We start from the raw sequence: 13650 nt of genomic DNA, 5'->3' as shown, positions 1-13650 counted from the left end.
ACTTGGAACCTGTTGCACGTTTTACTTGAGTGTAATTCGCGTTTATTGGAGTGTATTAACACGCCTCCGTTTAAAGGCCGTGTGCTTAACACTGCTAGGCTCTATGTATGTATTTTCAGCTCGGGAGTCGCCAGGTGCCGTATCTAGACACCTCACAAATATTCCAAGGTCAGGTTCAAAGTAATAAAACGATACACCGATTAGTAAGTTCCAAACGATCAATATTTATTATACAAATATAATAAATACGCATGCACACGCTAAGGGACTAAGCTACAACTAAACTAAGCGATCAGAATACTTAACTAAACAGGAACAGGCAAGGTCAGGGAGCGAGGCCTTCGTTCCGATCTTGGTCTGCAACCTTCAGAGAGTGTGCTGGTCGCTGGGGGTCTAGTGGGCCTGGTTCGCGTAGCGAGCGTCGTATTGTCACTTACGGTTCGGCGGCTGGTGCTCAACGGCTGGAGTCAGGATACAAGTCGAAGTTCTTGGTCGAAGTCAAAGCCGGAGCACGAAAACAACAGACAGGACCATGTGTGGGGGTCTATCTTTATAGGGCCCCAATGTCCGTGCCTCTTTTGGGGCGGGCTTTCACCTTCAGGTATCGATTGGATCAGATCCTAATCGATATCTTTTGAATTCCCCCAATGTGAGGGTCTCTCCTCGATGGAGGGAGCGGTCTTTATGGTGGATACTTCTGGTGCCGCTCTGTCTGGACATCCACTTAAAGTATCTATTCAAACCTAAATGTTGCCATTGTGTGTGCCCAGATCTGGATTGCCTCATTAATATGCAAAGCGTTTTGCTATTAACACCTTTGGTTTGAGATCTTCCACCTGGCCAGAAACTGGTTTTGCTGCTTGCAAAATGCTAATCAGTCTTTGCAGACTGCTATCTTGGCTAAACTGCTTTTTCCCTGCAGTCTTAGCAATTCTCCATCTTGTTAGCCCAGTGTCCATTTTAGGTGGCTACATTCCCTCCTTGTGATCCTCACAATCAAAATATTGTGAAGGATCACCTATGCACGTTGCTTCGAGTGCTTCTGGGTGCCTTCTTTGTGTTCCCCAACCTCGGCAAGCTCCTGAGCGTCTACTCTGTCCTTGACTATGGGAAGAAAATTTTTTACCTGACATCTCTACTTGGCGCTATGTCAAAGGGGACATGCATTACCAAAAACCGGGAACCTCTACCTATCACAACTATCCTTATCTTACCTTAAACATTTCATTACAGACTAAACCTCATCCATTCATACCACATCACATAACATTTCCTGACTCGGCAGTCGAGTTCAGGACAATATAATACATGGGTATATTTTATTTTATTCACACAGTGCTTTATTCATTTATGGGCTGGGGGGATTGGTGGAAACCGAAGATAGGAGATTGAACTCCATAGATGGTTGAGGGGCAGGAACGGGAGGCTCTCCTCTTCCACTTCCTCAACCTGAGGGTCTGTACGATGATGACGAGGATTGCAATCACTAGCAGTGATTCAATCACATATGACATGGAGTACCATGTCATAAATTTTGTGCACCAGGTCTGAACCTCACTGATCAGAGCTGAGCACGGGGAAGTTGTTGTGAGTGAAACATTTACGGCGGGGGTTGTGGGGGAAACGTGTCTTGCTTCGACATAAACAAATACAACATTTAAGAGCAATAAGTAGGCTTCCATCATCTTCTCTTCGTTCTTTTTCTCTTCCTCCTGTATGGCTGATCCTTGCTGTGGACCCTTTTTCGTCCTTCGAAAGCTATGGGATCAAGCACAGTATCTGTCAATACAGTTTAATATCCGTACTTGTTAGTGTATCTGTCTTTCAATTCCAATTGACCCATTAAAATGACTGGCCAAGTCACACCCTGTGACTCCCCTCATTTTTTTTTTTCAAAATGCGAATTTATGAACCAGAATACACCTAACAACTTTTCTCCTGCGAGCCGTCTCGCAGGCTTTGCTCATTTACCATCCGAATGTTCCTGGATGTAAATAGCATGTGGGATGGCGGCCTAAGGGCTGCCTAACGAAAAATGAAAACAAATTGGAAACAAAAGGTCGAATGGGTTGCGTATGGGCCGCTACGGGTACGATTTGAATGGGATCCCCGGGTAGGGCGTGCTGTGCCATACCCGAGCTTGGCTGACCAAAGTGGGTTCTCAGACAGGGCGGGTCCTCAGTGCCGTTTGTCCACTGCCTGAGTAACCTGGAGTAAACGGGCAAGAATGTGGTTACCGTGGATTTGCAGCCTCTATTCGCCGAATAGAGGGGCACCTAAAAACAATGGAGGAGGCAAGATGCTCCTTTTGAAAAATGAGCTGGGCTTCAGATATTGTAGCCGATAAGGTGAGCTGCTCACCATAGAAAGTTCTCAGAGGTTTCTGCGGACAAACTAAAGTGCGTGCGAGGTGGTCACAATCTTTTCGGCTGAAAAGATCTGCGATCAAACCCTTAACATATTAACAAACAAACATAAATTGACAAACAAAACATACGAGCAGGTTCCATCAGAAAGGACATCGCTTCCCTCAAGCGGTTCCTATTTTACATCATCTGGACACCTCACTTTTCCTCTGTCTCTGTGAACAGGGTCACAAAGGGGTTGCCGTATCGGGATTCAGACACCGTGTCGTCCTGCTCTCCCGGATCCCACACCCTTGTGTGGATCAGGCATGAAATCTTTGAATTGTGTGACCGGGGGTCACTTTCGTCGTTGCGGACAAGTCGGTACGAATTGACCCTGTGCCAGAGTGTTGGGTCCAAAAGTGAATGGGTATTGTCGGGGTCGTCGGGGTCGGGTGGTGGGTCTGGGTTTTTAATGTAAGTGACTTCCATGGGGTCACTGGAGTCGGGGTCATAGTCGCTGCAATGTGGGCTGTAGTGTGGTGTGCTGTGGCTGTCCTCAGAGTCAGTGTCTGTATCGCTGTCTCTGCTGCGGCAGCTTGTGGGCGTTTCGGGGCGTGGTCTGTCATGGTCAGTGGGCGGAGTCGTGGGCGAGTCCGATGAAGAACTGGTCTGTGAGGGGGATGGTGGAAACGTGTCTCTAGTGGGTGGGGTGAGGTGTTCTGCTGCGTCTAGCAGGACATGGTGTGCATGGTTGGCCTGTGTTCCATATGCCTTTAACTGGTTGATATGGAACCACGCGGTCTTACCATTAGGATATTTTATCCTATAAACTGAGGGGCTAATTTTATCCGAAATTAAATATGGGCCGGAATATTTTGGTGCCAAAACACTGCTGGGGTTATATACAGATAGCATTACCTGTTACCCAACCTGGAATTCTGTGGGGTGTACGGTTTTGTTAAAGCATGCTGTGCGTTGTCTACGGCGTTTCCCTAGCTGAACTGCGGCTGCGATCTGTGCAGACCTCACAGTCTCAACCAGGTCTTTAACTGTCTTTTCGTGTGTGAGGGCCGTCACTTCGGGGCTAGTCATGGCCAGTCCTAAAAGGAATTCTGTACCTTTCATAGGGCGTCCGGTCATGAGTGTGTGTGGTGTGTATCCTGTGGAAGTTGAAACCGTATTTCTGATGAACATGAGTGCAAATGGGAGCACTGAATCCCATGTGGAGTTGTTGTCTTGTACCATTTTTCTAAGTGTGGATTTTAGGGTCCGATTCATGCGCTCTACAATCCCGCTGGACTGTGGGTGATACGCAATATGAAAGTTTTGTTTTATGCCAAATATTGTCAGGACGTTCTTCATGACCCGGCCTGTGAAGTGAGATCCCTGGTCCGAATCAATGCTTCGGGGTAAACCCCATCTCGTGAAGATGTGGTGGGTCAGGATCTTTGCAGCTGTCTTAGCTGTATTCGTTCTAGAGGGGAATGCCTCTACCCATTTGGTAAAGGTATCGATGACCACCAGAACGTATTTATAGCCATTCCTACAAGGGGGCAATGGTCCTATAAAGTCGATCTGGAGGTTTGTCCAGGGGCCATTAACTGGTCGAGTATGCCGAAGTTGTGCCTTTTTAAAATACCTCTCCGGGTTATTCTGGGCGCAAATAAGGCAATTCTCGATGTAGTGACTTACATCTGTCCTTAGGTTAGGCCACCAACAGAGCTGCCTGAGGTGCCTCGTGGTTGCGTCGATCCCTTGATGCCCGTGCCCATCATGGAACAAAGCAATCATTTCATTCCTGTCCTGCTGCGGGACCACATAAAGCTGATCCTTTATGATCACACCCTCATGTGTGGTCAGTGCGTGTCTGAACTTGTCATACTGTGGCACAAAGTTGCCTTTGAAAATCTCCCTGAGATCCTCATCCTGCTTCTGTGCCTCTACTAGATCTTTAATATCGGTCTGTGAGACTTGAACTGCGCTCACAGGGGCGCTAGCTGGTGCGCTAGCTGGGGGTGTCCACAAGTGTCCTCGCCTGGAACCTGCCTTAGCCAGTGCGTCGGCTTTTACATTCCCAGGGGGGGATGACCTATGGTGGCTTCTCACTTTGATAATGCCGAAGGTCCTGTCCTTCGCTTTCTCTAAAATGTGTTGGAGTAAAGGGGCTGATGGAAGGGGTTTCCCATCTGCGGAGACAAAACCTCGTGTCCTCCACAGGGGCAGAAAATCCGTTAAACTATTGCAGACATATAGACTGTCCGAATATATGTCCGCTGGGCTGGGGAATGAATCGGGGTGGTCCACTATATATGCTATGGCCGCGAGCTCTGCTGCCTGCGCGCCTAAGTGTCCTGGTAATTTTAATGCTATCTCTTCGAGAGCGCGCCCCTGCGCGTCCTCGACATAGATGCCGCATCCTGTGATACGCTCACCTTCTAAAACCGTGGATGAACCGTCTACGTATATCCGTAGTGGTCCACACGTGTCTGTGTGTTGGGGGCTTTGTCTGGGGTTCCCTATCTTCCTGGGGGGTGTCTTCGCTATAAAGGGTCCTGTGTTGTGTAGGGGTGCTACAATTTCGCATTCATGGGGCTGTCCTGGGTATTGAAGGTTGTCGGCTAAAAATGTGTTTGTGCGTGTCCGTTTTACTGTAATGTCCCGTCCTTGTCAGAGTAGTGTCCACCTAGCTGCTCTAATCTGGCTAACTGAACCGTCCTTCAGTCGACCGTCTAGGAGTAACTGTGTGGGGGTGTGCTCGGTCAAAATGGTGATGGGGTTGAGTCCGGTAATGTAAGAAAAGTACTGAACTGCCCAGAAAACTGCAAGGAGGTGCCTCTCGCAGGCTGAAAATCCTTGTTCAACTGGGTCTAACAGTCGGGAGGCATAAGCCACTGGTCTTAGCTGCTCATGCCGTTCCTGAAGTAACACGGCCGAGAGGGTCAGATCTGTGCTCGCTACCTCTATTGCATAGGGGGAAAGTTGGTCTGGGACTTGTAGCGCGGGTGCTGCGCTAAGGGCTTTCTTTAACTCTTCCACAGCCTCTGTATGCTGCGGAAGCCATTCCCAGGGGGCTCCTTTCTTAAGGAGGTCTGAGAGTGGGGCGGCTTTTGTCGCGAATCCGTCGATGTGGTTCCGACAATAACCAACCAGTCCTAAGAACGACCGGAGGGCTGAAACATTCTGGGGAAGGGGCAATTTGACAATCGAATCAATTCTTTTGAATTCGATCTCGCGTTTGCCGTGTGTGATGACTGTTCCCAAATACATCACTTTGTGTTCCAAAATCTGGGCCTTTCTTGGGTTAACTTTACAGCCAATTGAGGTTAAAAGTTCCAGGAGCTCGGCCAGAAGCGTAATGTGCTCTGCCTTTGTGTCTGTCTGCAGTAGTAGGTCGTCTACATACTGTACCAGACATTCGGGGCGGGAAAATTTTTCCAAACCATTCGCCAGCTGTCGGTGGAAAATGGAGGGGGAATTGTGGAATCCTTGTGGAAGGCATGTCCACGTATACTGTTGAGCTTTGAAAGTGAAGGCAAATTTGTACTGGCACGCCTTTGCCAATGGTATTGACCAGAAGCCATTGCTAATGTCCAATACCGTGAAATATTTGGAGTTGAGTCCCTGTTTGAGCATGGTCTCGGGACTTGTTGCTACCGTGGGGGCTACTGCTGGGGTTACTTTGTTGAGTTCCCGATAATCAATGGTCAGACGCCATGATCCGTCGGGCTTTCTCACTGGCCAAATAGGGGCATTATTGGTCGAGGCTACTGTTCTAAGCACACCTTGCTCCAATAAGCTACCTATTACCTTCTCTATTTCTCCCTCTGCTTCTAGGGGAAATCTATATTGTTTCTGTAGTCTGGGGTCAGGTCCGGTAACGTGAATTTGTCCAGTCATTCTGCCACAGTCGTGCCGGTGACTGGCAAATGCTGTCCTATGTTTGTGTAATACTGCCTTTACTTGTCTGTCCGTGTTTAGTGTAGTCAAGTCAAATGAGTATTCTCCTACTGCGCTAATCCTATTAGCGTAGTCTCCTACTGTGAGGGTAGCGGGTGCTCTGTCCGATCTTGCCATTCGCCAGACACACTGGTTCACTGGGTCGAACGACAGGCTATGTGCATTCATGAAATCTATCCCTAGGATGTGTTCTGCTGTCCGGGGAAGATTTACTAGAACAACGGGGTGTTTGGTGGAAATGTTCCCTAGCTGGATCGCTACGGGTGCTGTAATGTGTCCCTGCTGCGAGTGTCCTGTGAACCCGCTAAGTGTGATGGTGGAGGTGGTCGGCCACGTGTCTGCCTGTGCCGTGGTTGTGGAATTAATCGTGGTGCGGGACCCTCCTGTGTCCCAAAGTAACTCTATGGGCTTCCCTCTTACCTTTGCCGTGACTACCGGTCTTCCGGATGGATCCCATAGTGTGTCACAGACCCAAGTGGGGGAGCCCGAACACCGTCAGTTCGTTCCGTCCACATTGGTCTGTCCTGACTGGATCCCTATACTATGGATCGGTTTTGTTTTATTCCTGTTCAGAGTGCCTGTCTGCTGGCCTCTCTGCGATCTTTGGGGTGCCTGACATTCCTTAGCCCAATGTCCTAACTGGCCACAGTTGTAGCATTCCTGCGACTTCTGTGGAGGGCTGCTCTTTCCTTCATTCACCCACGCGGGGTTTTGGTGCTCTCTCACTGCCTGTATGTCTGCTGCAGCCTGAGCTTCTTCTGGGGATTTCACTTTGCCTCTGCCCTGAACTGATTGCTCCCAAGCGCGGGACAATCTTTTCAGGACCCACTTCTCATTATGGGCTTCCTCTGAGGGGTCATAGCTGTTGCAAGCGCTCTGTCCTGCTTCTGTTGCATGAGAAATTATGGTGCGCGTCCATTTAACCATGTTTTCACGGTTCAAATGGGCTCTATTTAAATCGCCAAAAACTGCGTTAAAATGGATCCACAGCCTTCCTGCGAATGCTGTGGGGTGCTCGGTTTTCTTCTGTCGGCACTTATTAAGTCCTTCTACGGGGTCACCTCGATTATACCCTATGGCATCTAAAATGGAGGTGTGCATTTCCTCTAGGGTGCCTCCGCCAACGTTCTGTGGGTCGGGGAGGGCTGCTACTACCGATGGGTCTAAACTCAGAACTGTGAGTTTAACCTGCTCTCTTTCGTCCAGGCCGTACATGGTTGCCTGTTGCTTTACCTTTGCGAAAAACTGGTGGGGGTCTGCGGTGGGGAGAAACGGAGTGATCTTTTCACACTCGTCCCTTAGTTGGGTTACAGTTAAGGGGGTGGTGTAAGTAATATCGGGTGCGCCTTCTGTGGTCGCTTTTCTCTGGGTGGTGACTGGATTCATTGGTACGGTAATTATCTGATCTGTGGGGGGTTGGGGTGCTTGTCTTTTCTGCTGCGCTGCTGGCGCACATGTTCCCTGAACATAACGCTGCGCTGTCTCACTTAACTCTTTCCAGTCTGGGGCATTCTCCTCATCTAACTGCGTTCCAAAGGTGCTTTGAAACCCATTTTGTACTGAAAGCAGCGATTGCAGCTCCGCAATCTGCTTCCTGCATTTCGCATGATCTACAGTACTCTGTCTTTGTTCTGTGATGGCAGCATGGAGTGCTCTCAAAGCTGCTTTAAGGTCAGAGCATTGCCTCTGCAAAGCCTCTACCTGCTTCTCTGATTCTTCTCTTATCAGGACGGCACGTTGCACGTCCTGATAGGCCTTTTCGTACTGGGTCTGGGAACTGCTGAGATGGGCTAGACAAGACTGATGTGCCCTCTTGGCATCATCCACCTCTCTACCTTTCTCTGCCAACTTCCCTCTAAGATCCATATTTTCCTTTTCGATGTCCCTGACATCCACTTTACTCATTCTATTTCTTTCCTCTAATTCTGCCCGGAGCGTCTGAACGACCTCCTCTGTGCCTCGCAATTGTGCCAAACAGGACACGATTGCCATCGGCTTACGTGCTTTACTCATATTTTTCTTGTGAATTTGAGAGAGGTTCTCCCACCAAGTATGTCCTATACTTCCGGGACCTGTCTCCTCATTCAAACAAAACTCTTTCCAAAGGGGCCATCCCTTTCCTTGCAGATACTTGTGGAGTTCCAGCTCCCACACGGGACACTGACCTACTCGGCTACTGCTGGTCGCTGCGACCACAAACCGTTCTGGGTTCATGAGGCGTTCCATTGCCTGCATGGCCATTTTTCTCTGACTCACTTTAATTTGGAACAGGGGGTGTTGAGGTTATGTCTCACGAAACGGGTAAGGCTTACGCTATGTTCCGTTCACAAAACTACCGAAAGTTTGTCGCAACAAAAATGCTTTCAGGTTTTCCTTACAACCCTGTTAGTACGCATGCACTAAACACACTTCCGAATTACGTTTATTCCTTTGAACACCTTGAATATTTGTGATTTCTTTCCTTTTTCTTTACCAGATTTCTAATTCAAATTTCAGGGTCCTCGACGGAGTGGGGGTACCACTTATAACCAGGTCCCGTCAGGATGTCGCCACTAAATGTTGCACGTTTTACTTGAGTGTAATTCGCGTTTATTGGAGTGTATTAACACGCCTCCGTTTAAAGGCCGTGTGCTTAACACTGCTAGGCTCTATGTATGTATTTTCAGCTCGGGAGTCGCCAGGTGCCGTATCTAGACACCTCACAAATATTCCAAGGTCAGGTTCAAAGTAATAAAACGATACACCGATTAGTAAGTTCCAAACGATCAATATTTATTATACAAATATAATAAATACGCATGCACACGCTAAGGGACTAAGCTACAACTAAACTAAGCAATCAGAATACTTAACTAAACAGGAACAGGCAAGGTCAGGGAGCGAGGCCTTCGTTCTGATCTTGGTCTGCAACCTTCAGAGAGTGTGCTGGTCGCTGGGGGTCTAGTGGGGCTGGTTCGCGTAGCGAGCGTCGTATTGTCACTTACGGTTCGGCGGCTGGTGCTCAACGGCTGGAGTCAGGATATAAGTCGAAGTTCTTGGTCAAAGTCAAAGCCGGAGCACGAAAACAACAGACAGGACCATGTGTGGGGGTCTATCTTTATAGGGCCCCAATGTCCGTGCCTCTTTTGGGGCGGGCTTTCACCTTCAGGTATCGATTGGATCAGATCCTAATCGATATCTTTTGAATTCCCCCAATGTGAGGGTCTCTCCTCGATGGAGGGTGCGGTCTTTATGGTGGATACTTCTGGTGCCGCTCTGTCTGGACATCCACTTAAAGTATCTATTCAAACCTAAATGTTGCCATTGTGTGTGCCCAGATCTGGATTGCCTCATTAATATGCAAAGCGTTTTGCTATTAACACCTTTGGTTTGAGATCTTCCACCTGGCCAGAAACTGGTTTTGCTGCTTGCAAAATGCTAATCAGTCTTTGCAGACTGCTGTCTTGGCTAAACTGCTTTTTCCATGCAGTCTTAGCAATTCTCCATCTTGTTAGCCCAGTGTCCATTTTAGATGGCTACAAACCAATACTAATTACAACAACAGATTCACTGAAGACACAATACGTCTCCATATAATTAATAATCAATCAATATTCTTCTCACCCAGATTTCAGTAGTTGATTAATAATTGGCAGCCATTATATATCCATTCACCTATTCACTGCCCTTACTTCATTCACAAAAGGTATTTATAGTTTGGATTCAAAATGCAATTCAAAAATAACCAATGAATTTTGATAGTTGTAAAATGCTATTTGCTTGATATGCACGATGTGGTCACATGGCGGATACATTAATCATATAAACTTAGTGTTATACATGTTTGTAATACTGATATGATACTAGCTTAAAACAACGGAAAGGGGACCGTTAAAAATGAAAGTCAAAGATCCCAGTGATCCACTGCTTGTTTGCTTATTTAAATATAATGAGGAGTCGAATCAGGAAGAATACTCAACATTGACTCCAATGGAAAGTTAATCAGATGGGGTGTCGGATCCTGCCAGTTTCCATCAATGGGTCAGGTTCAAGTTACCAGTATCTGTTAATGGGCAAACTCTTTCAGGGTGCTATTGACCTGGGAAATAACCCAATTAAAAAAGTGAATCAATTATCTTTATAGATTGAACTAGGTCCTTGTGATCTCGAGAGGGAAAAGTGCTCAGCTCAGCTATGATGTTCTGGTCATTAGGTGTGGTCAATTGGGCATGATGGACCAGCTTGATATTTTCTGCCTGTCCATTTTTCATATTTCTTGTGGAATTTCTATACTCATTTTCTTTACTCATAATTTGCTCATTTTCTCGTTTCCTCTCTCAGACCTCCTCCTCCATTGCGATGTATTACATTTTGAAAGTGGTCCACTGTGAAGCATTTTGAATGTAGCCTTTGACACACAGTTAAGAAAACATATTTTACACACCAACATTCAAAATTCATATTTTAAACATGCCCTAGAATCCTGCACAGAGAATGAGGCCATATGGCTCATTGTGCCTGTGCGCCCTTTATAAAATGAGCAATCCAATTAGTTCCCATCCCCTGCTCTTTTCCTGCAGCCTTGCAAGCTCTTCCCTTTCAATGTTAAACTCCTCGAGGTCACAAAGTAAGTACACCACACAAACAGGTCAGTCAACTCAACTAGCCTATGTTCAATGGTGTCCACGATGTTTATGCTCCAGATCAGTCTCTTCCCATCCCTTTGCACCTAATCCTATCAGCAATACCGTCTATTCCTTTCTCTCCTATGCATTTATCTAGCTTCCCATTAGGTAGTAATGGATGTTCACCTGACCTGGTCATTCATAAGTGACTCTTAATTCCTTGTGCAATGGTTGCTATGGCATCCTGCTCTCTGTTCTGTGACTATGTCACAGGGAATCAGGAGAAAGTCATACACGCCCTGAGAAACAAGATGGGCTTATATAGTACCATGACCACTCAAAAGTACCAAAACAACTGTGTTGGCTTGGGTTATTGTCAGAGTGGCGTAATATTGAATTTCACCTGGTAATCACAAACTACTATAGCTTTGATCTCAGTTTACGATGTTACCTGAACCCCACAATTATCTTCTAGTTCTCTAAAGTACCCACCCAACCAACTATTCTTCTATGTCTGCCTGCGAGACCTCCACACACTATAAGCACAGTTCAAATGTTTGTTTGAGCTGAAACAGTGGCGCTTTAATCTAGAATTGAAAATGTAAAATAATTAAGTCCACACCAATGCTTAACAATAATTATTATTGAGTTTATTTAAACAGTTGCAGCACAAGCGAATGTCAGGAACGTGTAATATTGTATATATCGGCCGGAAAACTGCTTTTCTTTTTCACAACATCTCAATCTTGAGCTGAACGCAATAAGCAAATGTAACAAGAGACAGGTCAATCCCAACAAAAAGAATTTATTTTTTTGAGCGTGTGAAGGGAAGCAAACAGCTTATTCCTGCAAGGGATCGTTCAGTTATGTGCTAACTCCGAGGCAGAGCGAATCCTCAGACAAATAAACACTGTTTCTAAATACAATCATTAAGCTGAAATCTGAGAGGGAAACTGGTGTGTCTCTGTTCGTGGAGACTAACAACACCCAAGAACATCTCACTTTGTGCTTAATGAGAAGTGGTTGAAAGTGTGAAGGTGAAAAGACAGCTATAGGGATTACTGGCTGACAAGGTGAGACTACTTCATGCTTACAATGTTATTTTTTCAAGCCGCTCTTATGGGGATAGAATTCTTTTAGTTGAGGCACAGAAAACATAATCTGACACTCAAGCTAAAAGGAAGAAGCTAATGAACCTATCTACACGTTTTGCTGTCATTGCATTACTCTGTAGATAGATATCGGGTTGTAAGGTTTGTAATTTATCTGTATCTTTCAAGTTGCACATTTTGAATAATTATATTAATTTATTCTGTGTCTTCTTGTGTGAATTCTGCATAAATACTAGCAAAGCATATTATAAAAGTGTCCCAATGTAATATTTAATCAAAAATGTGCCTATCTCTTATCACTTCTGGTTCTTTGTGTTTTAGATGAGAAACTGAAGTATAACAAGAGAAAGTAATGATTTTAATTCTCAGGTTTGTTATTTAACTGAGGCTTAAATATGAAAACACGATCTCTTTTACTTTAACTATTCGCCATTTACCATAATTGCGTTTCCTCTTTAGACATTTCCTGTCACAGGTATCTGGCTTTAAGACTATTTGAGATTATTGAGCTCTGCATGGTTGGCTCAGCCTGTGTGTTGCTGTGCTTTTTACTACTTATGTATTGATTTTTCTGGATCTTGTTTCATTTCTCAATTGAAGTGATCATTTTTTTTATCTTCCCTCAGTTCATGTGAGACCTCGAGGTCAAAATTTTTCCACAGTGTAATTTTTAGGGTTATTTGAATAACCTAAATTTTAAACAATTTTGTTATGAAGCTATTTAGGTTCTACTTGTCTTTATTCAACTTAGTGAGAAAAGCAAACTGTAATATCTGTGACTACCAATGTCAATGTTGCTGTCCCACTCCCGGCCCCTTCTCAGGATAAGGCAGCAGTGCTTGAAATGCAACAATTCCAATGATCTCCCGCAAGCTGTGAAGTTAAGGCTCCACTGCACAGCACGCTCTCTGCTCACCAACCCCCCCCCCCCTCCCCCCGCCCCACTACAAGGCATTAACCCCAGCACCTGCAATCTTTCCCTCTACTCAAATACATAATTGACATTTCTATTGCACTTTTCACACCCCAGGATGTCCCAAATTGCTTCACAGATAAGTAAGTGGGTTTTTTTGAAATGTAGTAGTTGCTGTCTTGTAAAGAAACACGGCACTCAATCTATGAACAGCAAGATCCCACAAAACAAGAATGACATAATGTTTGGATAATCTATCTCTGGTACTGCTGATTGAGGGACAAATATTGGCTAAGACCCCTTGAGAGTTCTTCTTCTCCTTGTCATGCATGGATCCTTTATCCCAGAGAAGGCAAATGTACTGTTTTTTGAACATCTTCTTCAGGGGAATTTCCAGCACCACAGCACTCCCTCAGCATTGCACTGCCCTGTTGCCTCTGGCATGTGGCTTGAGTGCACAGCCTCCCGAGCTGGAGACAAGAGCATTAGCGCTTGAGCCGAGGCTGACAGCTGGCTCAGAGGTAAACATATCTGTCTATCTGTCAATGGATGTTATGAACTGGGAGGGAGATAGACTGAAACCCCCAATTTCCTCACCCTTCTGTCCATAATCAATATAGTCTAATCTTGACAAGACTGATGTGTGTTCCCAACATTCTCCCCCAACACTCTCTAAACACCCTCTCCCACCCCCCACCACTACCATTTAGAGTGTG

The sequence above is a fragment of the Scyliorhinus canicula genome, chromosome 1 (assembly GCF_902713615.1).
Source record: "Scyliorhinus canicula chromosome 1, sScyCan1.1, whole genome shotgun sequence".
NCBI classification, from domain to species: Eukaryota; Metazoa; Chordata; class Chondrichthyes; order Carcharhiniformes; family Scyliorhinidae; genus Scyliorhinus; species Scyliorhinus canicula.
The sequence above is the reverse complement of the archived record's forward strand: the minus strand, read 5'-3'. Positions refer to the sequence as shown.